The sequence below is a fragment of the Phyllobates terribilis genome, unplaced genomic scaffold (genome assembly GCF_046119375.1).
Source record: "Phyllobates terribilis strain yellow unplaced genomic scaffold, ASM4611937v1 Scaffold_2__4_contigs__length_985480577, whole genome shotgun sequence".
In the NCBI taxonomy this organism is placed as follows: domain Eukaryota; kingdom Metazoa; phylum Chordata; class Amphibia; order Anura; family Dendrobatidae; genus Phyllobates; species Phyllobates terribilis.
The window spans coordinates 6754279-6781260 of NW_027362762.1; positions in this window are offsets into that span (position 1 = coordinate 6754279).

Sequence of the window (26982 nt, forward strand, 5' to 3'; positions counted from 1 at the left end):
TGTGTTCCTATCCTCTTTAGTCTCAGTACTTGTGTTCCTATTCTCTATTGTCTCAGTACTTGTGCTCCTATTCTCTATAGTCTCAGTACTTGTGCTCCTATCCTCTTTAGTCTCAGTACTTGTGTTCCTATTCTCTATAGTCTCAGTACTTGTGTTCCTATCCTCTATAGCCTCAGTAGTTGTGCTACTGTCCTCTTTAGTCTCAGTACTTATGCTCCTATCCTCTGTAGTCTCAGTACTTGTGTTCCTATCCTCTATAGTCTCAGTACTTGTGCCCCTATCCTCTATAGTCTCAGTACTTGTGCTCCTATCCTCTGTAGTGTCAGTACTTATGCTCCTATTCTCTATAGTCTCAGTACTTGTGCTCCTATTCTCTATAATCTCAGTATTTGTGCTCCAATTCTCTATAGTCTCAGTACTTGTGCTCCTATTCTCTATTGTTTCAGTACTTGTGCTCCTATTCTCTATAATCTCAATACTTGTGCTCCTATCCTCTATAGTCTCAGTACTTGTGTTCCTATCCTCTTTAGTCTCAGTACTTGTGCTCTTATCCTCTGTAGTGTCAGCACTTGTGCTCCTATTCTCTATAGTCTCAGTACTTGTGCTCCTATCCTCATTAGTCTCAGTACTTGAGCTCCAATTCTCTACAGTCTCAGTACTTGTGCTCCTATTCTCTATAGTCTCAGTACTTGTGCTCCTATCCTCTTTAGTCTCAGTACTTGTTTTCCTATCCTCATTAGTCTCAGTACTTGAGCTCCAATTCTCTATAGTCTCAGTACTTGTGCTCCTATTCTCTATAGTCTCAGTACTTGTGCTCCTATCCTCTTTAGTCTCAGTACTTGTGTTCCTATCCTCTATAATCTCAGTACTTGTGCTCCTATCCTCTTTAGTCTCAGTACTTGTGTTCCTATTCTCTATTGTCTCAGTACTTGTGCTCCTATTCTCTATAGTCTCAGTACTTGTGCTCCTATCCTCTTTAGTCTCAGTACTTGTGCTCCTATTCTCTATAGTCTCAGTACTTGTGCTCCTATTCTCTATAGTCTCAGTACTTGTGTTCCTATTCTCTATAATCTCAATACTTGTGCTCCTATCCTCTATAGTCTCAGTACTTGTGTTCCTATCCTCTTTAGTCTCAGTACTTGTGCTCTTATCCTCTGTAGTGTCAGCACTTGTGCTCCTATCCTCTATAGTCTCAGTACTTGTGCTCCTTTTCTCTATAGTCTCAGTACTTGTTTTCCTATCCTCATTAGTCTCAGTACTTGAGCTCCAATTCTCTACAGTCTCAGTACTTGTGCTCCTATTCTCTATAGTCTCAGTACTTGTGTTCCTATCCTCTATAGTCTCATTACTTGTGTTCCTATTATCTTTAGTCTCAGTACTTTTGCTCCTATCCTCTATAGTCTCAGTACTTGTGCTCCTATCCTCTTTCGTCTCAGTACTTGTGCTCCTATCCTCTATAGTCTCAGTACTTGTGCTCCTATCCTCTTTAGTCTTAGTACTTGTGTTCCTATCCTCTATAGTATCAGTACTTGTGTTCCTATCCTCTTTAGTCTCAGTACTTGTGCTCCTATCCTCTATAGTCTCAGCACTTGTGCTCCTATCCTCTATAGTCTCAGTACTTGTGCTCCTATCCTCTATAGTCTCAGTACTTGTGCTCCTATACTCTATTGTCTCAGTACTTGTGCTCCTATCCTCTATAGTCTCAGTACTTGTGTTCCTATCCTCTTTAGTCTCAGTACTTGTGCTCCTATCCTCTATAGTCTCAGCACTTGTGCTCCTATCCTCTATAGTCTCAATACTTGTGCTCCTATCCTCTATAGTCTCAGTACTTGTGCTCCTATCCTCTATTGTCTCAGTACTTGTGCTCCTATCCTCTATAGTCTCAGTACTTGTGTTCCTATCCTCTTTAGTCTCAGTACTTGTTCTCCTATTGTTTATAGTCTCAGTACTTGTGCTGCTGTCCTCTGTAGTGTTAGTACTTGTGCTCCTATTCTCTATATCTCAGTACTTGTGCTCCTATTCTCTATAGTCTCGGTACTTGTGTTCCTATCCTCTTTAGTCTCAGTCCTTGTGCTCCTATTCTCTATAGTCTCAGTACTTGTGCTCCTATCCTCTTTAGTCTCAGTACCTGTGTTCCTATCCTCTTTAGTCTCCGTACTTGTGTTCCTATCCTCTTTAGTCTCAGTACTTGTGTTCCTATTCTCTATTGTCTCAGTACTTGTGCTCCTATTCTCTATAGTCTCAGTACTTGTGCTCCTATCCTCTTTAGTCTCAGTACTTGTGTTCCTATTCTCTATAGTCTCAGTACTTGTGTTCCTATCCTCTATAGCCTCAGTAGTTGTGCTACTGTCCTCTTTAGTCTCAGTAATTATGCTCCTATCCTCTGTAGTCTCAGTACTTGTGCTCCTATTCTCTATAATCTCAGTACTTGTGCTCCTATTCTCTATAGTCTCAGTACTTGTGCTCCTATTCTCTATAGTCTCAGTACTTGTGCTCCTATTCTCTATAATCTCAATACTTGTGCTCCTATCCTCTATAGTCTCAGTACTTGTGCTCCTATCCTCTTTAGTCATAGTACTTGTGTTCCTATCCTCTATAGTATCAGTACTTGTGTTCCTATCCTCTTTAGTCTCAGTACTTGTGTTCCTATCCTCTATAGTCTCATTACTTGTGTTCCTATTATCTATAGTCTCAGTACTTTTGCTCCTATCCTCTATAGTCTCAGTACTTGTGCTCCTATCCTCTATAGTCTCAGTACTTGTGCTCCTATCCTCTATAGTCTCAGTACTTGTGCTCCTATCCTCTTTAGTCTTAGTACTTGTGTTCCTATCCTCTATAGTATCAGTCCTTGTGTTCCTATCCTCTTTAGTCTCAGTACTTGTGCTCCTATCCTCTATAGTCTCAGCACTTGTGCTCCTATCCTCTATAGTCTCAGTACTTGTGCTCCTATCCTCTATAGTCTCAGTACTTGTGCTCCTATCCTCTATTGTCTCAGTACTTGTGCTCCTATCCTCTATAGTCTCAGTACTTGTGTTCCTATCCTCTTTAGTCTCAGTACTTGTGCTCCTATCCTCTATAGTCTCAGCACTTGTGCTCCTATCCTCTATAGTCTCAGTACTTGTGCTCCTATCCTCTATAGTCTCAGTACTTGTGCTCCTATCCTCTATTGTCTCAGTACTTGTGCTCCTATCCTCTATAGTCTCAGTACTTGTGTTCCTATCCTCTTTAGTCTCAGTACTTGTTCTCCTATTGTTTATAGTCTCAGTACTTGTGCTCCTGTCCTCTGTAGTGTTAGTACTTGTGCTCCTATTCTCTATAGTCTCGGTACTTGTGTTCCTATCCTCTTTAGTCTCAGTCCTTGTGCTCCTATTCTCTATAGTCTCAGTACTTGTGCTCCTATCCTCTTTAGTCTCAGTACCTGTGTTCCTATCCTCTTTAGTCTCCGTACTTGTGTTCCTATCCTCTTTAGTCTCAGTACTTGTGTTCCTATTCTCTATTGTCTCAGTACTTGTGCTCCTATTCTCTATAGTCTCAGTACTTGTGCTCCTATCCTCTTTAGTCTCAGTACTTGTGTTCCTATTCTCTATAGTCTCAGTACTTGTGTTCCTATCCTCTATAGCCTCAGTAGTTGTGCTACTGTCCTCTTTAGTCTCAGTACTTATGCTCCTATCCTCTGTAGTCTCAGTACTTGTGTTCCTATCCTCTTTAGTCTCAGTACTTGTGCTCCTATCCTCTATAGTCTCAGCACTTGTGCTCCTATCCTCTATAGTCTCAGTACTTGTGCTCCTATCCTCTATAGTCTCAGTACATGTGCTCCTATCCTCTATTGTCTCAGTACTTGTGCTCCTATCCTCTATAGTCTCAGTACTTGTTCTCCTATTGTTTATAGTCTCAGTACTTGTGCTCCTGTCCTCTGTAGTGTCAGTACTTGTGCTCCTATTTTCTATAGTCTCGGTACTTGTGTTCCTATCCTCTTTAGTCTCAGTCCTTGTGCTCCTATTCTCTATAGTCTCAGTACTTGTGCTCCTATCCTCTTTAGTCTCAGTACCTGTGTTCCTATCCTCTTTAGTCTCCGTACTTGTGTTCCTATCCTCTTTAGTCTCAGTACTTGTGTTCCTATTCTCTATTGTCTCAGTACTTGTGCTCCTATTCTCTATAGTCTCAGTACTTGTGCTCCTATCCTCTTTAGTCTCAGTACTTGTGTTCCTATTCTCTATAGTCTCAGTACTTGTGTTCCTATCCTCTATAGCCTCAGTAGTTGTGCTACTGTCCTCTTTAGTCTCAGTACTTATGCTCCTATCCTCTGTAGTCTCAGTACTTGTGTTCCTATCCTCTATAGTCTCAGTACTTGTGCCCCTATCCTCTATAGTCTCAGTACTTGTGTTCCTATCCTCTTTAGTCTCAGTACTTGTGCTCCTATCCTCTGTAGTGTCAGTACTTATGCTCCTATTCTCTATAGTCTCAGTACTTGTGCTCCTATTCTCTATAATCTCAGTACTTGTGCTCCAATTCTCTATAGTCTCAGTACTTGTGCTCCTATTCTCTATTGTTTCAGTACTTGTGCTCCTATTCTCTATAATCTCAATACTTGTGCTCCTATCCTCTATAGTCTCAGTACTTGTGTTCCTATCCTCTTTAGTCTCAGTACTTGTGCTCTTATCCTCTGTAGTGTCAGCACTTGTGCTCCTATTCTCTATAGTCTCAGTACTTGTGCTCCTATCCTCATTAGTCTCAGTACTTGAGCTCCAATTCTCTACAGTCTCAGTACTTGTGCTCCTATTCTCTATAGTCTCAGTACTTGTGCTCCTATCCTCTTTAGTCTCAGTACTTGTTTTCCTATCCTCATTAGTCTCAGCACTTGAGCTCCAATTCTCTATAGTCTCAGTACTTGTGCTCCTATTCTCTATAGTCTCAGTACTTGTGCTCCTATCCTCTTTAGTCTCAGTACTTGTGTTCCTATCCTCTATAATCTCAGTACTTGTGCTCCTATCCTCTTTAGTCTCAGTACTTGTGTTCCTATTCTCTATTGTCTCAGTACTTGTGCTCCTATTCTCTATAGTCTCAGTACTTGTGCTCCTATCCTCTTTAGTCTCAGTACTTGTGCTCCTATTCTCTATAGTCTCAGTACTTGTGCTCCTATTCTCTATAGTCTCAGTACTTGTGTTCCTATCCTCTATAGCCTCAGTACTTGTGCCCCTATCCTCTTTAGTCTCAGTACTTGTGTTCCTATCCTCTATAGCCTCAGTACTTGTGCCCCTATCCTCTATAGTCTCAGTACTTGTGTTCCTATCCTCTTTAGTCTCAGTACTTGTGCTCTTATCCTCTGTAGTGTCAGTACTTATGCTCCTATTCTCTATGGTCTCAGTACTTGTGCTTCTATTCTCTATAATCTCAGTACTTGTGCTCCTATTCTCTATAGTCTCAGTACTTGTGCTCCTATTCTCTATAATCTCAGTACTTGTGCTCCTATCTTCTGTGGTCTCAGTACTTTTGTTCCTATCCTCTATAGTCTCAGTACTTGTGCCCCTATCCTCTATAGTCTCAGTACTTGTGTTCCTATCCTCTTTAGTCTCAGTACTTGTGCTCTTATCCTCTGTAGTGTCAGTACTTATGCTCCTATTCTCTATGGTCTCAGTACTTGTGCTTCTATTCTCTATAATCTCAGTACTTGTGCTCCTATTCTCTATAGTCTCAGTACTTGTGCTCCTATTCTCTATAATCTCAGTACTTGTGCTCCTATTCTCTATAATCTCAGTACTTGTGCTCCTATTCTCTATAATCTCAGTACTTGTGCTCCTATTCTCTATAGTCTCAGTACTTGTGCTCCTATTCTCTATAGTCTCAGTACTTGTGTTTCTATTCTCTATAATCTCAATACTTGTGCTCCTATCCTCTATAGTCTCAGTACTTGTGCTCTTATCCTCTGTAGTGTCAGTACTTATGCTCCTATTCTCTATGGTCTCAGTACTTGTTCTCCTATTCTCTATAATCTCAGTACTTGTGCTCCTATTCTCTATAGTCTCAGTACTTGTGCTCCTATTCTCTATAGTCTCAGGACTTGTGCTCCTGTTCTCTATAATCTCAATACTTGTGCTCCTATCCTCTTTAGTCTCAGTACTTGTGCTCCTATTCTCTATAGTCTCAGTACTTGTGTTCCTATCCTCTTTAGTCTCAGTACTTGTGCTCCTATCCTCTTTAGTCTCAGTACTTGTGTTCCTATTCTCTATAGTCTCAGTACTTGTGCTCCTTTTCTCTATAGTCTCAGTACTTGTGCTCCTATCCTCTTTAGTCTCAGTACTTGTTTTCCTATCCTCATTAGTCTCAGTACTTGAGCTCCAATTCTCTATAGTCTCAGTACTTGTGCTCCTATCCTCTTTAGTCTCAGTACTTGTTTTCCTATCCTCATTAGTCTCAGTACTTGAGCTCCAATTCTATATAGTCTCAGTACTTGTGCTCCTATTCTCTATAGTCTCAGTATTTGTGCTCCTATCCTCTTTAGTCTCAGTACTTGTGTTCCTATCCTCTATAGTCTCAGTACTTGTGCTCCTATCCTCTTTAGTCTCAGTACTTGTGTTCCTATTCTCTATTGTCTCAGTACTTGTGCTCCTATTCTCTATAGTCTCAGTACTTGTGCTCCTATCCTCTTTAGTCTCAGTACTTGTGCTCCTATTCTCTATAGTCTCAATACTTGTGCTCCTATTCTCTATAGTCTCAGTACTTGTGTTCCTATCCTCTATAGCCTCAGTAGTTGTGCTCCTATCTTCTGTGGTCTCAGTACTTTTGTTCCTATCCTCTATAGTCTCAGTACTTGTGCCCCTATCCTCTATAGTCTCAGTACTTGTGTTCCTATCCTCTTTAGTCTCAGTACTTGTGCTCTTATCCTCTGTAGTGTCAGTACTTATGCTCCTATTCTCTATGGTCTCAGTACTTGTGCTCCTATTCTCTATAATCTCAGTACTTGTGCTCCTATTCTCTATAGTCTCAGTACTTGTGCTCCTATTCTCTATAGTCTCAGTACTTGTGCTCCTATTCTCTATAATCTCAATACTTGTGCTCCTATCCTCTATATTCTCAGTACTTGTGCTCCTATCCTCTTTAGTCATAGTACTTGTGTTCCTATCCTCTATAGTATCAGTACTTGTGTTCCTATCCTCTTTAGTCTCAGTACTTGTGTTCCTATCCTCTATAGTCTCATTACTTGTGTTCCTATTATCTTTAGTCTCAGTACTTTTGCTCCTATCCTCTATAGTCTCAGTACTTGTGCTCCTATCCTCTATAGTCTCAGTACTTGTGCTCCTATCCTCTATAGTCTCAGTACTTGTGCTCCTATCCTCTTTAGTCTTAGTACTTGTGTTCCTATCCTCTATAGTATCAGTACTTGTGTTCCTATCCTCTTTAGTCTCAGTACTTGTGCTCCTATCCTCTATAGTCTCAGCACTTGTGCTCCTATCCTCTATAGTCTCAGTACTTGTGCTCCTATCCTCTATAGTCTCAGTACTTGTGCTCCTATCCTCTATTGTCTCATTTCTTGTGCTCCTATCCTCTATAGTCTCAGTACTTGTGTTCCTATCCTCTTTAGTCTCAGTACTTGTGCTCCTATCCTCTATAGTCTCAGCACTTGTGCTCCTATCCTCTATAGTCTCAGTACTTGTGCTCCTATCCTCTATAGTCTCAGTACTTGTGCTCCTATCCTCTATTGTCTCAGTACTTGTGCTCCTATCCTCTATAGTCTCAGTACTTGTGTTCCTATCCTCTTTAGTCTCAGTACTTGTTCTCCTATTGTTTATAGTCTCAGTACTTGTGCTCCTGTCCTCTGTAGTGTTAGTACTTGTGCTCCTATTCTCTATAGTCTCGGTACTTGTGTTCCTATCCTCTTTAGTCTCAGTCCTTGTGCTCCTATTCTCTATAGTCTCAGTACTTGTGCTCCTATCCTCTTTAGTCTCAGTGCCTGTGTTCCTATCCTCTTTAGTCTCCGTACTTGTGTTCCTATCCTCTTTAGTCTCAGTACTTGTGTTCCTATTCTCTATTGTCTCAGTACTTGTGCTCCTATTCTCTATAGTCTCAGTACTTGTGCTCCTATCCTCTTTAGTCTCAGTACTTGTGTTCCTATTCTCTATAGTCTCAGTACTTGTGTTCCTATCCTCTATAGCCTCAGTAGTTGTGCTACTGTCCTCTTTAGTCTCAGTACTTATGCTCCTATCCTCTGTAGTCTCAGTACTTGTGTTCCTATCCTCTTTAGTCTCAGTACTTGTGCTCCTATCCTCTATAGTCTCAGCACTTGTGCTCCTATCCTCTATAGTCTCAGTACTTGTGCTCCTATCCTCTATTGTCTCAGTACTTGTGCTCCTATCCTCTATAGTCTCAGTACTTGTGTTTCTATCCTCTTTAGTCTCAGTACTTGTTCTCCTATTGTTTATAGTCTCAGTACTTGTGCTCCTGTCCTCTGTAGTGTCAGTACTTGTGCTCCTATTCTCTATAGTCTCGGTACTTGTGTTCCTATCCTCTTTAGTCTCAGTCCTTGTGCTCCTATTCTCTATAGTCTCAGTACTTGTGCTCCTATCCTCTTTAGTCTCAGTACCTGTGTTCCTATCCTCTTTAGTCTCCGTACTTGTGTTCCTATCCTCTTTAGTCTCAGTACTTGTGTTCCTATTCTCTATTGTCTCAGTACTTGTGCTCCTATTCTCTATAGTCTCAGTACTTGTGCTCCTATCCTCTTTAGTCTCAGTACTTGTGTTCCTATTCTCTATTGTCTCAGTACTTGTGTTCCTATCCTCTATAGCCTCAGTAGTTGTGCTACTGTCCTCTTTAGTCTCAGTACTTATGCTCCTATCCTCTGTAGTCTCAGTACTTGTGTTCCTATCCTCTTTAGTCTCAGTACTTGTGCTCCTATCCTCTGTAGTGTCAGTACTTATGCTCCTATTCTCTATAGTCTCAGTACTTGTGCTCCTATTCTCTATAATCTCAGTACTTGTGCTCCAATTCTCTATAGTCTCAGTACTTGTGCTCCTATTCTCTATAGTTTCAGTACTTGTGCTCCTATTCTCTATAATCTCAATACTTGTGCTCCTATCCTCTATAGTCTCAGTACTTGTGTTCCTATCCTCTTTAGTCTCAGTACTTGTGCTCTTATCCTCTGTAGTGTCAGCACTTGTGCTCCTATCCTCTATAGTCTCAGTACTTGTGCTCCTTTTCTCTATAGTCTCAGTACTTGTTTTCCTATCCTCATTAGTCTCAGTACTTGAGCTCCAATTCTCTACAGTCTCAGTACTTGTGCTCCTATTCTCTATAGTCTCAGTACTTGTGCTCCTATCCTCTTTAGTCTCAGTACTTGTTTTCCTATCCTCATTAGTCTCAGTACTTGAGCTCCAATTCTCTATAGTCTCAGTACTTGTGCTCCTATTCTCTATAGTCTCAGTACTTGTGCTCCTATCCTCTTTAGTCTCAGTACTTGTGTTCCTATCCTCTATAGTCTCAGTACTTGTGCTCCTATCCTCTTTAGTCTCAGTACTTGTGTTCCTATTCTCTATTGTCTCAGTACTTGTGCTCCTATTCTCTATAGTCTCAGTACTTGTGCTCCTATCCTCTTTAGTCTCAGTACTTGTGCTCCTATTCTCTATAGTCTCAGTACTTGTGCTCCTATTCTCTATAGTCTCAGTACTTGTGTTCCTATCCTCTATAGCCTCAGTAGTTGTGCGCCTATCTTCTGTGGTCTCAGTACTTTTGTTCCTATCCTCTATAGTCTCAGTACTTGTGCCCCTATCCTCTATAGTCTCAGTACTTGTGTTCCTATCCTCTTTAGTCTCAGTACTTGTGCTCTTATCCTCTGTAGTGTCAGTACTTATGCTCCTATTCTCTATGGTCTCAGTACTTGTTCTCCTATTCTCTATGATCTCAGTACTTGTGCTCCTATTCTCTATAGTCTCAGGACTTGTGCTCCTGTTCTCTATAATCTCAATACTTGTGCTCCTATCCTCTTTAGTCTCAGTACTTGTTTTCCTATCCTCATTAGTCTCAGTACTTGAGCTCCAATTCTCTATAGTCTCAGTTCTTGTGCTCCTATTCTCTATAGTCTCAGTACTTGTGCTCCTATCCTCTTTAGTCTCAGTACTTGTTTTCCTATCCTCATTAGTCTCAGTACTTGAGCTCCAATTCTATATAGTCTCAGTACTTGTGCTCCTATTCTCTATAGTCTCAGTACTTGTGCTCCTATCCTCTTTAGTCTCAGTACTTGTGTTCCTATCCTCTATAGTCTCAGTACTTGTGCTCCTATCCTCTTTAGTCTCAGTACTTGTGTTCCTATTCTCTATTGTCTCAGTACTTGTGCTCCTATTCTCTATAGTCTCAGTACTTGTGCTCCTATCCTCTTTAGTCTCAGTACTTGTGCTCCTATTCTCTATAGTCTCAATACTTGTGCTCCTATTCTCTATAGTCTCAGTACTTGTGTTCCTATCCTCTATAGCCTCAGTAGTTGTGCTCCTATCTTCTGTGGTCTCAGTACTTTTGTTCCTATCCTCTATAGTCTCAGTACTTGTGCCCCTATCCTCTATAGTCTCAGTACTTGTGTTCCTATCCTCTTTAGTCTCAGTACTTGTGCTCTTATCCTCTGTAGTGTCAGTACTTATGCTCCTATTCTCTATGGTCTCAGTACTTGTGCTCCTATTCTCTATAATCTCAGTACTTGTGCTCCTATTCTCTATAGTCTCAGTACTTGTGCTCCTATTCTCTATAGTCTCAGTACTTGTGCTCCTATTCTCTATAATCTCAATACTTGTGCTCCTATCCTCTATATTCTCAGTACTTGTGCTCCTATCCTCTTTAGTCATAGTACTTGTGTTCCTATCCTCTATAGTATCAGTACTTGTGTTCCTATCCTCTTTAGTCTCAGTACTTGTGTTCCTATCCTCTATAGTCTCATTACTTGTGTTCCTATTATCTTTAGTCTCAGTACTTTTGCTCCTATCCTCTATAGTCTCAGTACTTGTGCTCCTATCCTCTATAGTCTCAGTACTTGTGCTCCTATCCTCTATAGTCTCAGTACTTGTGCTCCTATCCTCTTTAGTCTCAGTACTTGTGTTCCTATCCTCTATAGTATCAATACTTGTGTTCCTATCCTCTTTAGTCTCAGTACTTGTGCTCCTATCCTCTATAGTCTCAGCACTTGTGCTCCTATCCTCTATAGTCTCAGTACTTGTGCTCCTATCCTCTATAGTCTCAGTACTTGTGCTCCTATCCTCTATTGTCTCAGTACTTGTGCTCCTATCCTCTATAGTCTCAGTACTTGTGTTCCTATCCTCTTTAGTCTCAGTACTTGTGCTCCTATCCTCTATAGTCTCAGCACTTGTGCTCCTATCCTCTATAGTCTCAGTACTTGTGCTCCTATCCTCTATAGTCTCAGTACTTGTGCTCCTATCCTCTATTATCTCAGTACTTGTGCTCCTATCCTCTATAGTCTCAGTACTTGTGTTCCTATCCTCTTTAGTCTCAGTATTGTTCTCCTATTGTTTATAGTCTCAGTACTTGTGCTCCTGTCCTCTGTAGTGTCAGTACTTGTGTTCCTATTCTCTATAGTCTCGGTACTTGTGTTCCTATCCTCTTTAGTCTCAGTCCTTGTGCTCCTATTCTCTATAGTCTCAGTACTTGTGCTCCTATCCTCTTTAGTCTCAGTACCTGTGTTCCTATCCTCTTTAGTCTCCGTACTTGTGTTCCTATCCTCTTTAGTCTCAGTACTTGTGTTCCTAATCTCTATTGTCTCAGTACTTGTGCTCCTATTCTCTATAGTCTCAGTACTTGTGCTCCTATCCTCTTTAGTCTCAGTACTTGTGTTCCTATTCTCTATAGTCTCAGTACTTGTGTTCCTATCCTCTATAGCCTCAGTAGTTGTGCTACTGTCCTCTTTAGTCTCAGTACTTATGTTCCTATCCTCTGTAGTCTCAGTACTTGTGTTCCTATCCTCTTTAGTCTCAGTACTTGTGCTCCTATCCTCTATAGTCTCAGCACTTGTGCTCCTATCCTCTATAGTCTCAGTACTTGTGCTCCTATCCTCTATAGTCTCAGTACATGTGCTCCTATCCTCTATTGTCTCAGTACTTGTGCTCCTATCCTCTATAGTCTCAGTACTTGTGTTCCTATCCTCTTTAGTCTCAGTACTTGTTCTCCTATTGTTTATAGTCTCAGTACTTGTGCTCCTGTCCTCTGTAGTGTCAGTACTTGTGCTCCTATTCTCTATAGTCTCGGTACTTGTATTCCTATCCTCTTTAGTCTCAGTCCTTGTGCTCCTATTCTCTATAGTCTCAGTACTTGTGCTCCTATCCTCTTTAGTCTCAGTACCTGTGTTCCTATCCTCTTTAGTCTCCGTACTTGTGTTCCTATCCTCTTTAGTCTCAGTACTTGTGTTCCTATTCTCTATTGTCTCAGTACTTGTGCTCCTATTCTCTATAGTCTCAGTACTTGTGCTCCTATCCTCTTTAGTCTCAGTACTTGTGTTCCTATACTCTATAGTCTCAGTACTTGTGTTCCTATCCTCTATAGCCTCAGTAGTTGTGCTACTGTCCTCTTTAGTCTCAGTACTTATGCTCCTATCCTCTGTAGTCTCAGTACTTGTGTTCCTATCCTCTATAGTCTCAGTACTTGTGCCCCTATCCTCTATAGTCTCAGTACTTGTGTTCCTATCCTCTTTAGTCTCAGTACTTGTGCTCCTATCCTCTGTAGTGTCAGTACTTATGCTCCTATTCTCTATAGTCTCAGTACTTGTGCTCCTATTCTCTATAATCTCAGTACTTGTGCTCCAATTCTCTATAGTCTCAGTACTTGTGCTCCTATTCTCTATAGTTTCAGTACTTGTGCTCCTATTCTCTATAATCTCAATACTTGTGCTCCTATCCTCTATAGTCTCAGTACTTGTGTTCCTATCCTCTTTAGTCTCAGTACTTGTGCTCTTATCCTCTGTAGTGTCAGCACTTGTGCTCCTATCCTCTATAGTCTCAGTACTTGTGCTCCTATTCTCTATAGTCTCAGTACTTGTGCTCCTATTCTCTATATTCTCAGTACTTGTGTTTCTATCCTCTTTAGTCTCAGTACTTGTTCTCCTATCCTCTATAGTCTCAGTACTTGTGCTCCTATCCTCTATAGTCTCAGTACTTGTGCTCCTATCCTCTATAGTCTCAGTACTTGTGCTCCTATCCTCTATAGTCTCAGTACTTGTGTTCCTATCCTCTTTTGTCTCAGTACTTGTGCTCTTATCCTCTGTAGTGTCAGCACTTGTGCTCCTATCCTCTATAGTCTCAGTACTTGTGCTCCCATTCTCTATAGTCTTAGTACTTGTGCTCCTATTCTCTATAGTCTCAGTACTTGTGTTTCTATCCTCTTTAGTCTCAGTACTTGTGCTCCTATCCTCTATAGTCTCAGTACTTGTGCTCCTATTCTCTATAGTCTCAGTACTTGTACTCCTATCCTCTTTAGTCATAGTACTTGTGTTCCTATCCTCTATAGTCTCATTACTTGTGTTCCTATTATCTTTAGTCTCAGTACTTGTGCTCCTATCCTCTATAGTCTCAGTACTTGTGCTCCTATCCTCTATAGTCTCAGTACTTGTGCTCCTATCCTCTATAGTCTCAGTACTTGTGCTCCTATCCTCTTTAGTCTTAGTACTTGTGTTCCTATCCTCTATAGTATCAGTACTTGTGTTCCTATCCTCTTTAGTCTCAGTGCTTGTGCTCCTATCCTCTATAGTCTCAGCACTTGTGCTCCTATCCTCTATAGTCTCAGTACTTGTGCTCCTATCCTCTATAGTCTCAGTACTTGTGCTCCTATCCTCTATAGTCTCAGTACTTGTGCTCCTATCCTCTATAGTCTCAGTACTTGTGTTCCTATCCTCTTTAGTCTCAGTACTTGTGCTCCTATCCTCTCTAGTCTCAGCACTTGTGCTCCTATCCTCTATAGTCTCAGTACTTGTGCTCCTATCCTCTATTGTCTCAGTACTTGTGCTCCTATCCTCTTTAGTCTCAGTACTTGTGTTCCTATCCTCTTTAGTCTCAGTACTTGTGCTCCTATTGTTTATAGTCTCAGTACTTGTGCTCCTGTCCTCTGTAGTGTCAGTACTTGTGCTCCTATTCTCTATAGTCTCGGTACTTGTGATCCTATCCTCTTTAGTCTCAGTCCTTGTGCTCCTATTCTCTATAGTCTCAGTACTTGTGCTCCTATCCTCTTTAGTCTCAGTACTTGTGTTCCTATCCTCTTTAGTCTCCGTACTTGTGTTCCTATCCTCTTTAGTCTCAGTACTTGTGTTCCTGTCCTCTTTAGTCTCAGTACTTGTGCTCCTATCCTCTGTAGTCTCAGTACTTATGTTCCTATCCTCTATAGTCTCAGTACTTGTGCCCCTAACCTCTATAGTCTCAGTATTTGTGCTCCTATCCTCTGTAGTCTCAGTACTTATGTTCCTATCCTCTATAGTCTCAGTACTTGTGCCCCTAACCTCTATAGTCTCAGTACTTGTGCTCCTATCCTCTGTAGTGTCAGTACTTATGCTCCTATTTTCTATAGTCTCAGTACTTGTGCTCCTATTCTCTATAATCTCAGTACTTGTGCTCCTATTCTCTATAGTCTCAGTACTTGTGCTCCTATTCTCTATAGTCTCAGTACTTGTGCTCCTATTCTCTATAATCTCAATACTTGTGCTCCTATCCTCTATAGTCTCAGTACTTGTGTTCCTATTCTGTATAGTCTCAGTACTTGTGCTCCTATTCTCTATAGTCTCAGTGCTTGTGCTCCTATTCTCTATAGTCTCAGTACTTGTGCTCCTATTCTCTATAGTCTCAGTACTTGTGCTCCTATTCTCTATAATCTCAATACTTGTGCTCCTATCCTCTATAGTCTCAGTACTTGTGTTCCTATTCTCTATAGTCTCAGTACTTGTGTTCCTATCCTCTTTAGTCTCAGTACTTGTGCTCTTATCCTCTGTAGTGTCAGCACTTGTGCTCCTATCCTCTATAGTCTAATTACTTGTGCTCCTATTCTCTATAGTCTCAGTACTTGTGCTCCTATCCTCTATAGTCTCAGTACTTGTGCTCCTATCCTCTATAGTCTCCGTACTTGTGCTCCTATCCTCTTTAGTCATAGTACTTGTGTTCCTATCTTCTATAGTCTCATTACTTGTGTTCCTATTATCTTTAGTCTCAGTACCTGTGCTCCTATTCTCTATAGTCTCAGTACTTGTGCTCCTATTCTCTATATTCTCAGTACTTGTGTTTCTATCCTCTTTAGTCTCAGTACTTGTTCTCCTATCCTCTATAGTCTCAGTACTTGTGCTCCTATCCTCTATAGTCTCAGTACTTGTGCTCCTATCCTCTATAGTCTCAGTACTTGTGCTCCTATCCTCTATAGTCTCAGTACTTGTGTTCCTATCCTCTTTTGTCTCAGTACTTGTGCTCTTATCCTCTGTAGTGTCAGCACTTGTGCTCCTATCCTCTATAGTCTCAGTACTTGTGCTCCTATTCTCTATAGTCTTAGTACTTGTGCTCCTATTCTCTATAGTCTCAGTACTTGTGTTTCTATCCTCTGTAGTCTCAGTACTTGTGCTCCTATCCTCTGTAGTGTCAGTACTTATGCTCCTATTTTCTATAGTCTCAGTACTTGTGCTCCTATTCTCTATAATCTCAGTACTTGTGCTCCTATTCTCTATAGTCTCAGTACTTGTGCTCCTATTCTCTATAGTCTCAGTACTTGTGCTCCTATTCTCTATAATCTCAATACTTGTGCTCCTATCCTCTATAGTCTCAGTACTTGTGTTCCTATTCTGTATAGTCTCAGTACTTGTGCTCCTATTCTCTATAGTCTCAGTGCTTGTGCTCCTATTCTCTATAGTCTCAGTACTTGTGCTCCTATTCTCTATAGTCTCAGTACTTGTGCTCCTATTCTCTATAATCTCAATACTTGTGCTCCTATCCTCTATAGTCTCAGTACTTGTGTTCCTATTCTCTATAGTCTCAGTACTTGTGTTCCTATCCTCTTTAGTCTCAGTACTTGTGCTCTTATCCTCTGTAGTGTCAGCACTTGTGCTCCTATCCTCTATAGTCTAATTACTTGTGCTCCTATTCTCTATAGTCTCAGTACTTGTGCTCCTATCCTCTATAGTCTCAGTACTTGTGCTCCTATCCTCTATAGTCTCCGTACTTGTGCTCCTATCCTCTTTAGTCATAGTACTTGTGTTCCTATCCTCTATAGTCTCATTACTTGTGTTCCTATTATCTTTAGTCTCAGTACTTATGCTCCTATCCTCTATAGTCTCAGTACTTTTGCTCCTATCCTCTATAGTCCCAGTACTTGTGCTCCTATCCTCTATAGTCTCAGTACTTGTGCTCCTATCCTCTTTAGTCTTAGTACTTGTGTTCCTATCCTCTATAGTATCAGTACTTGTGTTCCTATCCTCTTTAGACTCAGTACTTGTGCTCCTATCCTCTTTAGTCTCAGTACTTGTGTTCCTGTTATGCACACGCCCGGGCTAAGCGGCGTGTGCGTGTGATTGGTAGTGATTCCACTGGACCGTGCCGGAGAGTGAATGCCTGGAGGGGCGTGACTAGGTATTCACCCGATCCGACCAGGGTCGCACGACGGCATACGACGCCAGTGCACCAAGGAGGAACCGAGCAGAGGGACCAGGTGCTACTCCAGGACAGACCCCGGACACGGCTGTTGACCCACACAGGGGAATACAGGAACAGGCTGGTAGGCTGGCACACAGACTGGTGGGTATAGGCAGGCACGACTGGTATGCAGGCAGGCGGGTATGCAGGCAGGGGGGTAAAGGCAAGCACAGCTAGAGTGCAGACAGGGAGGCACTAGCAGGTAGGAACACAGGCGGGATAGGACCCAGTACACACCGGGACTAAGGAACAATACAGGCAGAGGGTTACAGGCAAGCACAGCTAGAGTGCAGACAAGGCTGAGCAGGGAGGACAGGGCTCTGTTCACACGGAACAGACAGGAAGGGAAAGACAGAGCCAGATACTCACACAGTACTTGCAGAGACAACAAGCAGGAGTTAGGTACGAGTTCAGACTCTGCAGAAAAAGGAAGGGAACGGACATAGAGGCAAAACAGGTAAAGGACAGGAGAGAGTTCAGACTGGAACTGAGTGTACGGAGGAGACCGACACTGCAGAGGGATACAGGAGCGGGTCTGGGAATACGGCCCCCAGAGAGGCGGAACGAACAGGCAAGGAGCATGTTCAGACAGGACAGACCAGACACAGGAGCGGGTCTAGGAAATCAGCCACTAGAAGGCGGAGCGAACAGGCAAGGAGCGTGTTCAGACAGGACAGACCAGACACAGGAGCGGGTCTAGGAAATCGGCCACTAGAAGGCGAGAGGAACAGGCTAGGAGCGTGTTCAGACAGGACAGACAAGAGAACACAGAAAGGACTCAGTTCAGACACGGGAACTAATACCGAAAAGCAGGAGACATACAGGACTCAGTTCAGACATGGGAGCTGATACCGCAAAGCAGGAGACATACAGGACTCAGTTCAGACACGGGAGCTGATACCGCAAAGCAGAAGACATACAGGACTCAGTTCAGACAGGCCTGGAAATACAGCCTCCAGGAAAGGCAGACAAGGAAACAAAGAACGGGACCTGGCACCTTCAGAGTGCAAGCACACACTGAAGGAAACACTATGCTCAGGCAGGGATAGAAGGGAGCTGCTGAGCTATATACCAAGTGACAGACAGCAATAGGCTGAGGACGCACAAGGGGTGTGACCCACAGCAGGTACAAAAGGCAGGAAGTGATCGGGCGCCGCCCTTAAGCAGCAGAAACAGACACAAACAGACAGCATGGAGGGAAGCCAGAGAGACATTCTGGACAGGAGATCAAGTGCGCCCTCTTGCACAGTGGGAGATGGACCACCATGCAAGGACGCCGCCAGGTATGTTACAGTACCTCCCCCCTTACGCCCCCTCTTCTTCAGGCCTGCCAGAATCTTCCGCAGGGAATTCGAGGGCCAGTCGTTCACTGGGTTGGAGGGGAACAGAGACTTAAGGGTAATCTCTGCTTCGAGGTACATCTTGTCAAGCTCACAGGAAGAAATAGACGGGTTATCAGGTACATAATGAGGAAAAGTCACTGTCTCTTTGTTATCTGGTGATATCCCGGAGGATTCAGGAAACAACTGGAGGTCCTCCGCCGGGTCAGAAGAGTGCAGAGGCTCAGAGAAAACAACTGCTTCAGAGTACACTAGGTCGGACTCACTGGAGGAAGCAGGCGAGGTATCAGGTACCGAGTATAGGAAAGTCTCTGTCCATTCACCACCAGGTGGCACCCCGAAGGGTTCTGGAGACAGCTGGCGGTCCTCCGCCTGGTCAGAGGGGTGTAGAGACTCACGGGTAACCTCTGCTTCAGAGTACACTAAGTTGGACTCACTGGACGAAGCGAGCGAGGTATCAGGTACAGAGTATAGGAGAGTCTCTGTCCTTTCGCTACCAGGTAGCACCCCGAAGGGTTCAGGAGACAACTGGAGATCCTCCGCCTGGTCGGAGGGGTGTAGAGACTCGGAGGTAACTACCACTTTGGGGTACCCATTGTCAGGCTCACAGGACGAAGCGGACAAAGTATTGAGTACCGGGTGTAGAGAAGTCTCTCTCCATTTGTCATCGAGTGGTATCCCGGAGGGTTCAGGAGGCAACAGGGGATCCTCCGCCAGGTAGTAGAGGTGCACAGACTCTGAGGTAACCACAGCTTTGGAGCATCCTTGGACATGCACACCGGTTAAAGAGAAAGAAGCATCTGATGCCGGGTGCAGGAAGTTCTCCTGTGTGGAGTCTGGATGGGCAGAAGTCTCTTCGGCCAGGAGAACTGGTGCACTACCCACGCACATTACCCATTGGGGTTTCTCCGGGATACAGGGAGATGAAGCTTCAGTAGGGACTTCAAGGTTGGGGTCAGGAGGTCTCAGGGAGGACAGACCCTGGCGTGACGGCTTGCCTCTAAGTCTAGCACGTCTGGACTGCCTCTTGAGGTTGAGAGAAGTATTCCGGAAAGCGTAGTCACCCTGTGAGGATTCTGGGTGGGCAGTAGTCTCATTGGGCTGGAGGACTATTGCGCTACCCACACACATTACCCGTCGGGGCTGCTCCGGGATATTGGGAAGTGAAGCTTCAGCAGGGGCTTCAGAGTTAGGATCCTCGAAGACCATACGAAAGGCCACCAGGAAGGCCTGCAGGTCAAGGATGACAGGATCCCATGCTTCCCATAGGGGGGTGACCCATTTCAAGGCATCACCCGCTAGGTAGTCAATCATAAAGGCCACTTTAGCCCAATCGGAAGGAAAATAGAGAGGGTAGGCCTTAAAGTGTAGCATGCATTGCTCCACAAATGCACGACACTGTCTTGGATTCCCATAGTAACGTGGCGGATCCGCAGGAACGAGGGCTGATAGATCCATCTGGACGGGTGCGTAATTCGCCTGGAACTCAGCTAAAGGGGGAAAAAAATTTATTTATTTTATTTTAATGCATGTATTCGCTGGAAAAACTTCTCACAGAGCGAAGGCCGTGGGGCTCAATGGGAACCATGGCCTGAGCATGCTGTTATGCACACGCCCGGGCTAAGCGGCGTGTGCGTGTGATTGGTAGTGATTCCACTGGACCGTGCCGGAGAGTGAATGCCTGGAGGGGCGTGACTAGGTATTCACCCGATCCGACCAGGGTCGCACGACGGCATACGACGCCAGTGCACCAAGGAGGAACCGAGCAGAGGGACCAGGTGCTACTCCAGGACAGACCCCGGACACGGCTGTTGACCCACACAGGGGAATACAGGAACAGGCTGGTAGGCTGGCACACAGACTGGTGGGTATAGGCAGGCATGACTGGTATGCAGGCAGGCGGGTATGCAGGCAGGGGGGTAAAGGCAAGCACAGCTAGAGTGCAGACAGGGAGGCACTAGCAGGTAGGAACACAGGCGGGATAGGACCCAGTACACACCGGGACTAAGGAACAATACAGGCAGAGGGTTACAGGCAAGCACAGCTAGAGTGCAGACAAGGCTGAGCAGGGAGGACAGGGCTCTGTTCACACGGAACAGACAGGAAGGGAAAGACAGAGCCAGATACTCACACAGTACTTGCAGAGACAACAAGCAGGAGTTAGGTACGAGTTCAGACTCTGCAGAAAAAGGAAGGGAACGGACATAGAGGCAAAACAGGTAAAGGACAGGAGAGAGTTCAGACTGGAACTGAGTGTACGGAGGAGACCGACACTGCAGAGGGATACAGGAGCGGGTCTGGGAATACGGCCCCCAGAGAGGCGGAACGAACAGGCAAGGAGCGTGTTCAGACAGGACAGACCAGACACAGGAGCGGGTCTAGGAAATCGGCCACTAGAAGGCGAGAGGAACAGGCTAGGAGCGTGTTCAGACAGGACAGACAAGAGAACACAGAAAGGACTCAGTTCAGACACGGGAACTAATACCGAAAAGCAGGAGACATACAGGACTCAGTTCAGACACGGGAGCTGATACCGCAAAGCAGGAGACATACAGGACTCAGTTCAGACACGGGAGCTGATACCGCAAAGCAGAAGACATACAGGACTCAGTTCAGACAGGCCTGGAAATACAGCCTCCAGGAAAGGCAGACAAGGAAACAAAGAACGGGACCTGGCACCTTCAGAGTGCAAGCACACACTGAAGGAAACACTATGCTCAGGCAGGGATAGAAGGGAGCTGCTGAGCTATATACCAAGTGACAGACAGCAATAGGCTGAGGACGCACAAGGGGTGTGACCCACAGCAGGTACAAAAGGCAGGAAGTGATCGGGCGCCGCCCTTAAGCAGCAGAAACAGACACAAACAGACAGCATGGAGGGAAGCCAGAGAGACATTCTGGACAGGAGATCAAGTGCGCCCTCTTGCACAGTGGGAGATGGACCACCATGCAAGGACGCCGCCAGGTATGTTACAGTTCCTATCCTCTTTAGTCTCCGTACTTGTGTTCCTATCCTCTTTAGTCTCAGTACTTGTGTTCCTGTCCTCTTTAGTCTCAGTACTTGTGCTCCTATCCTCTGTAGTCTCAGTACTTATGTTCCTATCCTCTATAGTCTCAGTACTTGTGCCCCTAACCTCTATAGTCTCAGTACTTGTGTTCCTATCCTCTGTAGTCTCAGTACTTGTGCTCCTATCCTCTGTAGTGTCAGTACTTATGCTCCTATTTTCTATAGTCTCAGTACTTGTGCTCCTATTCTCTATAATCTCAGTACTTGTGCTCCTATTCTCTATAGTCTCAGTACTTGTGCTCCTATTCTCTATAGTCTCAGTACTTGTGCTCCTATTCTCTATAATCTCAATACTTGTGCTCCTATCCTCTATAGTCTCAGTACTTGTGCTCCTATTCTCTATAGTCTCAGTACTTGTGCTCCTATTCTCTATAGTCTCAGTACTTGTGTTCCTATCCTCTTTAGTCTCAGTACTTGTGCTCTTATCCTCTGTAGTGTCAGCACTTGTGCTCCTATCCTCTATAGTCTAATTACTTGTGCTCCTATTCTCTATAGTCTCAGTACTTGTGCTCCTATCCTCTATAGTCTCAGTACTTGTGCTCCTATCCTCTATAGTCTCCGTACTTGTGCTCCTATCCTCTTTAGTCATAGTACTTGTGTTCCTATCCTCTATAGTCTCATTACTTGTGTTCCTATTATCTTTAGTCTCAGTACCTGTGCTCCTATCCTCTATAGTCTCAGTACTTGTGCTCCTATCCTCTATAGTCCCAGTACTTGTGCTCCTATCCTCTATAGTCTCAGTACTTGTGCTCCTATCCTCTTTAGTCTTAGTACTTGTGTTCCTATCCTCTATAGTATCAGTACTTGTGTTCCTATCCTCTTTAGACTCAGTACTTGTGCTCCTATCCTCTATAGTCTCAGTACTTGTGCTCCTATCCTCTATAGTCTCAGTACTTGTGCTCCTATCCTCTATAGTCTCAGTACTTGTGCTCCTATCCTCTATAGTCTCAGTACTTGTGCTCCTATCCTCTATTGTCTCAGTACTTGTGCTCCTATCCTCTATAGTCTCAGTACTTGTGTTCCTATCCTCTATAGTCTCAGTACTTGCGCTCCTATCCTCTTTAGACTCAGTACTTGTGTTCCTATCCTCTTTAGTCGCAGTACTTGTGCTCCTATTCTCTATAGTCTCAGTACTTGTGCTCCTATTGTCTATAGTCTCAGTACTTGTGCTCCTATTCTCTATAGTCTCAGTACTTGTGTTCCTATTCTCTTTAGTCTCAGTACTAGTGCTACTATTCTCTATAGTCTCAGTACTCGTGCTCCTATTCGCTATAGTCTCAGTACTTGTGCTCCTATTCTCTATAGTCTCAGTACTAGTGCTCCTATCCTCTTTAGTCTCAGTACTTGTGCTCTTATTCTCTGTAGTGTCAGCACTTGTGTTCCTAACCTCTTTAGTCTCAGTACTTGTGCTCCTATCCTCTATAGTCTCAGCACTTGTGCTCCTATCCTCTATAGTCTCAGTACTTGTGCTACTATCATCTATAGTCTCATTACTTGTGCTCCTATCTTCTTTAGTCTTAGTATTTGTGTTCCTATCCTCTATAGTATCAGTACCTGTGTTGATATCCTCTTTAGTCTCAGTACTTGTGCTCCTATCCTCTATAGTCTCAGCACTTGTGCTCCTATCCTCTATAGTCTCAGTACTTGTGCTCCTATCCTCTATAGTCTCAGTACTTGTGCTCCTATCCTCTATTGTCTCAGTACTTGTGCTCCTATCCTCTATAGTCTCAGTACTTGTGTTCCTATCCTCTTTAGTCTCAGTACTTGTGCTCCTATCCTCTATAGTCTCAGCACTTGTGCTCCTATCCTCTATAGTCTCAGTACTTGTGCTCCTATCCTCTATAGTCTCAGTACTTGTGCTCCTATCCTCTATTGTCTCAGTACTTGTGCTCCTATCCTCTATAGTCTCAGTACTTGTGTTCCTATCCTCTTTAGTCTCAGTACTTGTGCTCCTATTGTTTATAGTCTCAGTACTTGTGCTCCTGTCCTCTGTAGTGTCAGTACTTGTGCTCCTATTCTCTATAGTCTCGGTACTTGTGTTCCTATCCTCTTTAGTCTCAGTCCTTGTGCTCCTATTCTCTATAGTCTTCGTACTTGTGCTCCTATCCTCTTTAGTCTCAGTACTTGTGTTCCTATCCTCTTTAGTCTCCGTACTTGTGTTCCTATCCTCTTTAGTCTCAGTACTTGTGTTCCTATTCTCTATTGTCTCAGTACTTGTGCTCCTATTCTCTATAGTCTCAATACTTGTGCTCCTATCCTCTTTAGTCTCAGTACTTGTGCTGCTCTTCTCTATAGTCTCAGTACTTGTGCTCCTATTCTCTATAGTCTCAGTACTTGTGTTCCTATCCTCTATAGCCTCAGTAGTTGTGCTCCTGTCCTCTTTAGTCTCAGTACTTGTGCTCCTATCCTCTGTAGTCTCAGTACTTGTGTTCCTATCCTCTATAGTCTCAGTACTTGTGCCCCTATCCTCTATAGTCTCAGTACTTGTGTTCCTATCCTCTTTAGTCTCAGTACTTGTGCTCCTATCCTCTGTAGTGTCAGTACTTATGCTCCTATTCTCTATAGTCTCAGTACTTGTGCTCCTATTATCTATAATCTCAGTACTTGTGCTCCTATTCTCTATAGTCTCAGTACTTGTGCTCCTATTCTCTATAATCTCAATACTTGTGCTCCTATAATCTATAGTCTCAGTACTTGTGTTCCTATTCTCTATAGTCTCAGTACTTGTGTTCCTATCCTCTTTATTCTCAGTACTTGTGCTTTTTTCCTCTGTAGTGTCAGCACTTGTGCTCCTATCCTCTATAGTCTCAGTACTTGTGCTCCTATTCTCTGTAGCCTCAGTACTTGTGCTCCTATTCTCTATAGTCTCGGTACTTGTGTTTCTATCCTCTTTAGTCTCAGTACTTGTGCTCCTATCCTCTATAGTCTCAGTACTTGTGCTCCTATCCTCTGTAGTCTCAGTACTTGTGCTCCTATCCTCTTTAGTCATAGTACTTGTGTTCCTATCCTCTATAGTCTCATTACTTGTGTTCCTATTATCTTTAGTCTCAGTACCTGTGCTCCTATCCTCTATAGTCTCAGTACTTGTGTTCCTATTCTCTTTAGTCTCAGTACTAGTGCTCCTATCCTCTATAGTCTCAGTACTTGTGCTCCTATCCTCTATAGTCTCAGTACTTGTGCTCCTATCCTCTATAGTCTCAGCACTTGTGCTCCTGTCCTCTATAGTCTCAGTACTTGTGCTCCTATCCTCTATAGTCTCAGTACTTGTGCTCCTATCCTCTATTGTCTCAGTACTTGTGCTCCTATCCTCTATAGTCTCAGTACTTGTGTTCCTCTCCTCTATAGTCTCAGTACTTGTGCTCCTATCCTATTTAGTCTCAGTACTTGTGTTCCTATCCTCTTTAGTCTCAGTACTTGTGCTCCTATTCTCTACAGTCTCAGTACTTGTGCTCCTATTGTCTATAGTTTCAGTACTTGTGCTCCTATTCTCTATAGTCTCAGTACTTGTGTTCCTATTCTCTTTAGTCTCAGTACTAGTGCTCCTATTCTCTATAGTCTCAGTACTTGTGCTCCTATTCGCTATAGTCTCAGTACTTGTGCTCCTATTCTCTATAGTCTCAGTACTAGTGCTCCTATCCTCTTTAGTCTCAGTACTTGTGCTCTTATTCTCTGTAGTGTCAGCACTTGTGTTCCTAACCTCTTTAGTCTCATTACTTGTGCTCCTATCCTCTATAGTCTCAGTACTTGTTCTCCTATCCGCTATAGTCTCAGTACTTGTGCTCCTATCCTCTATAGTCTCAGTACTTGTGCTCCTATCCTCTTTAGTCTTAGTACTTGTGTTCCTATCCTCTATAGTATCAGTACTTGTGTTCCTATCCTCTTTAGTCTCAGTACTTGTGCTCCTATCCTCTATAGTCTCAGCACTTGTGCTCCTATCCTCTATAGTCTCACTACTTGTGCTCCTATCCTCTATAGTCTCAGTACTTGTGCTCCTATCCTCTATTGTCTCAGTACTTGTGCTCCTATCCTCTTTAGTCTCAGTACTTGTGTTCCTATCCTCTTTAGTCTCAGTACTTGTGCTCCTATTGTTTATAGTCTCAGTACTTGTGCTCCTGTCCTCTGTAGTGTCAGTACTTGTGCTCCTATTCTCTATAGTCTCGGTACTTGTTTTCCTATCCTCTTTAGTCTCAGTCCTTGTGCTCCTATTCTCTATAGTCTCAGTACTTGTGCTCCTATCCTCTTTAGTCTCAGTACTTCTGTTCCTATCCTCTTTAGTCTCCGTACTTGTGTTCCTATCCTCTTTAGTCTCAGTACTTGTGTTCCTATTCTCTATTGTCTCAGTACTTGTGCTCCTATTCTCTATAGTCTCAGTACTTGTGCTCCTATCCTCTTTAGTCTCAGTACTTGTGCTCCTATTCTCTATAGTCTCAGTACTTGGGCTCCTATTCTCTATAGTCTCAGTACTTGTGTTCCTATCCTCTATAGCCTCAGTAGTTGTGCTCCTGTCCTCTTTAGTCTCAGTATTTGTGCTCCTATCCTCTGTAGTCTCAGTACTTGTGTTCCTATCCTCTATAGTCTCAGTACTTGTGCCCCTATCCTCTATAGTCTCAGTACTTGTGTTCCTATCCTCTTTAGTCTCAGTACTTGTGCTCCTATCCTCTGTAGTGTCAGTACTTATGCTCCTATTCTCTATAGTCTCAGTACTTGTGCTCCTATTCTCTATAGTCTCAGTACTTGTGCTCCTATTCTCTATAATCTCAATACTTGTGCTCCTATCCTCTATAGTCTCAGTACTTGTGTTCCTATTCTGTATAGTCTCAGTACTTGTGCTCCTATTCTCTATAGTCTCAGTACTTGTGCTCCTATTCTCTATAGTCTCAGTACTTGTGCTCCTATTCTCTATAGTCTCAGTAGTTGTGCTCCTATTCTCTATAATCTCAATACTTGTGCTCCTATCCTCTATAGTGTCAGTACTTGTGTTCCTATTCTCTGTAGTCTCAGTACTTGTGTTCCTATCCTCTTTAGTCTCAGTACTTGTGCTCTTATCCTCTGTAGTGTCAGCACTTGTGCTCCTATCCTCTATAGTCTCAGTACTTGTGCTCCTATTCTCTATAGTCTCAGTACTTGTGCTCCTATTCTCTATAGTCTCAGTACTTGTGTTTCTATCCTCTTTAGTCTCAGTACTTGTGCTCCTATCCTCTATAGTCTCAGTACTTGTGCTCCTATCCTCTTTAGTCATAGTACTTGTGTTCCTATCCTCTATAGTCTCATTACTTGTGTTCCTATTATCTTTAGTCTCAGTACCTGTGCTCCTATCCTCTGTAGTCTCAGTACTTGTGCTCCTATCCTCTATAGTCTCTGTACTTGTGCTCCTATCCTCTATAGTCTCAGTACTTGTGCTCCTATCCTCTTTAGTCTTAGTACTTGTGTTCCTATCCTCTATAGTATCAGTACTTGTGTTCCTATCCTCTTTAGTCTCAGTACTTGTGCTCCTATCCTCTATAGTCTCAGTACTTGTGCTCCTATCCTCTATAGTCTCAGCACTTGTGCTCCTATCCTCTATAGTCTCAGTACTTGTGCTCCTATCCTCTATAGACTCAGTACTTGTGCTCCTATCCTCTATAGTCTCAATACTTGTGCTCCTATCCTCTATAGTCTCAGTACTTGTGTTCCTATCCTCTATAGTCTCAGTACTTGTGCTCCTATCCTCTTTAGTCTCAGTACTTTTGTTCCTATCCTCTTTAGTGTCAGTACTTCTGCTCCTATTCTCTATAGTCTCAGTACTTGTGCTCCTATTCTCTATAGTCTCAGTACTTGTGCTCCTATTCTCTTTAGTCTCAGTACTTGTGCTCCTATTCTCTTTAGTCTCAGTACTTGTGCTCCTATTCTCTATAGTCTCAGTACTTGTGCTCCTATCCTCTATAGTCTCAGTACTTGT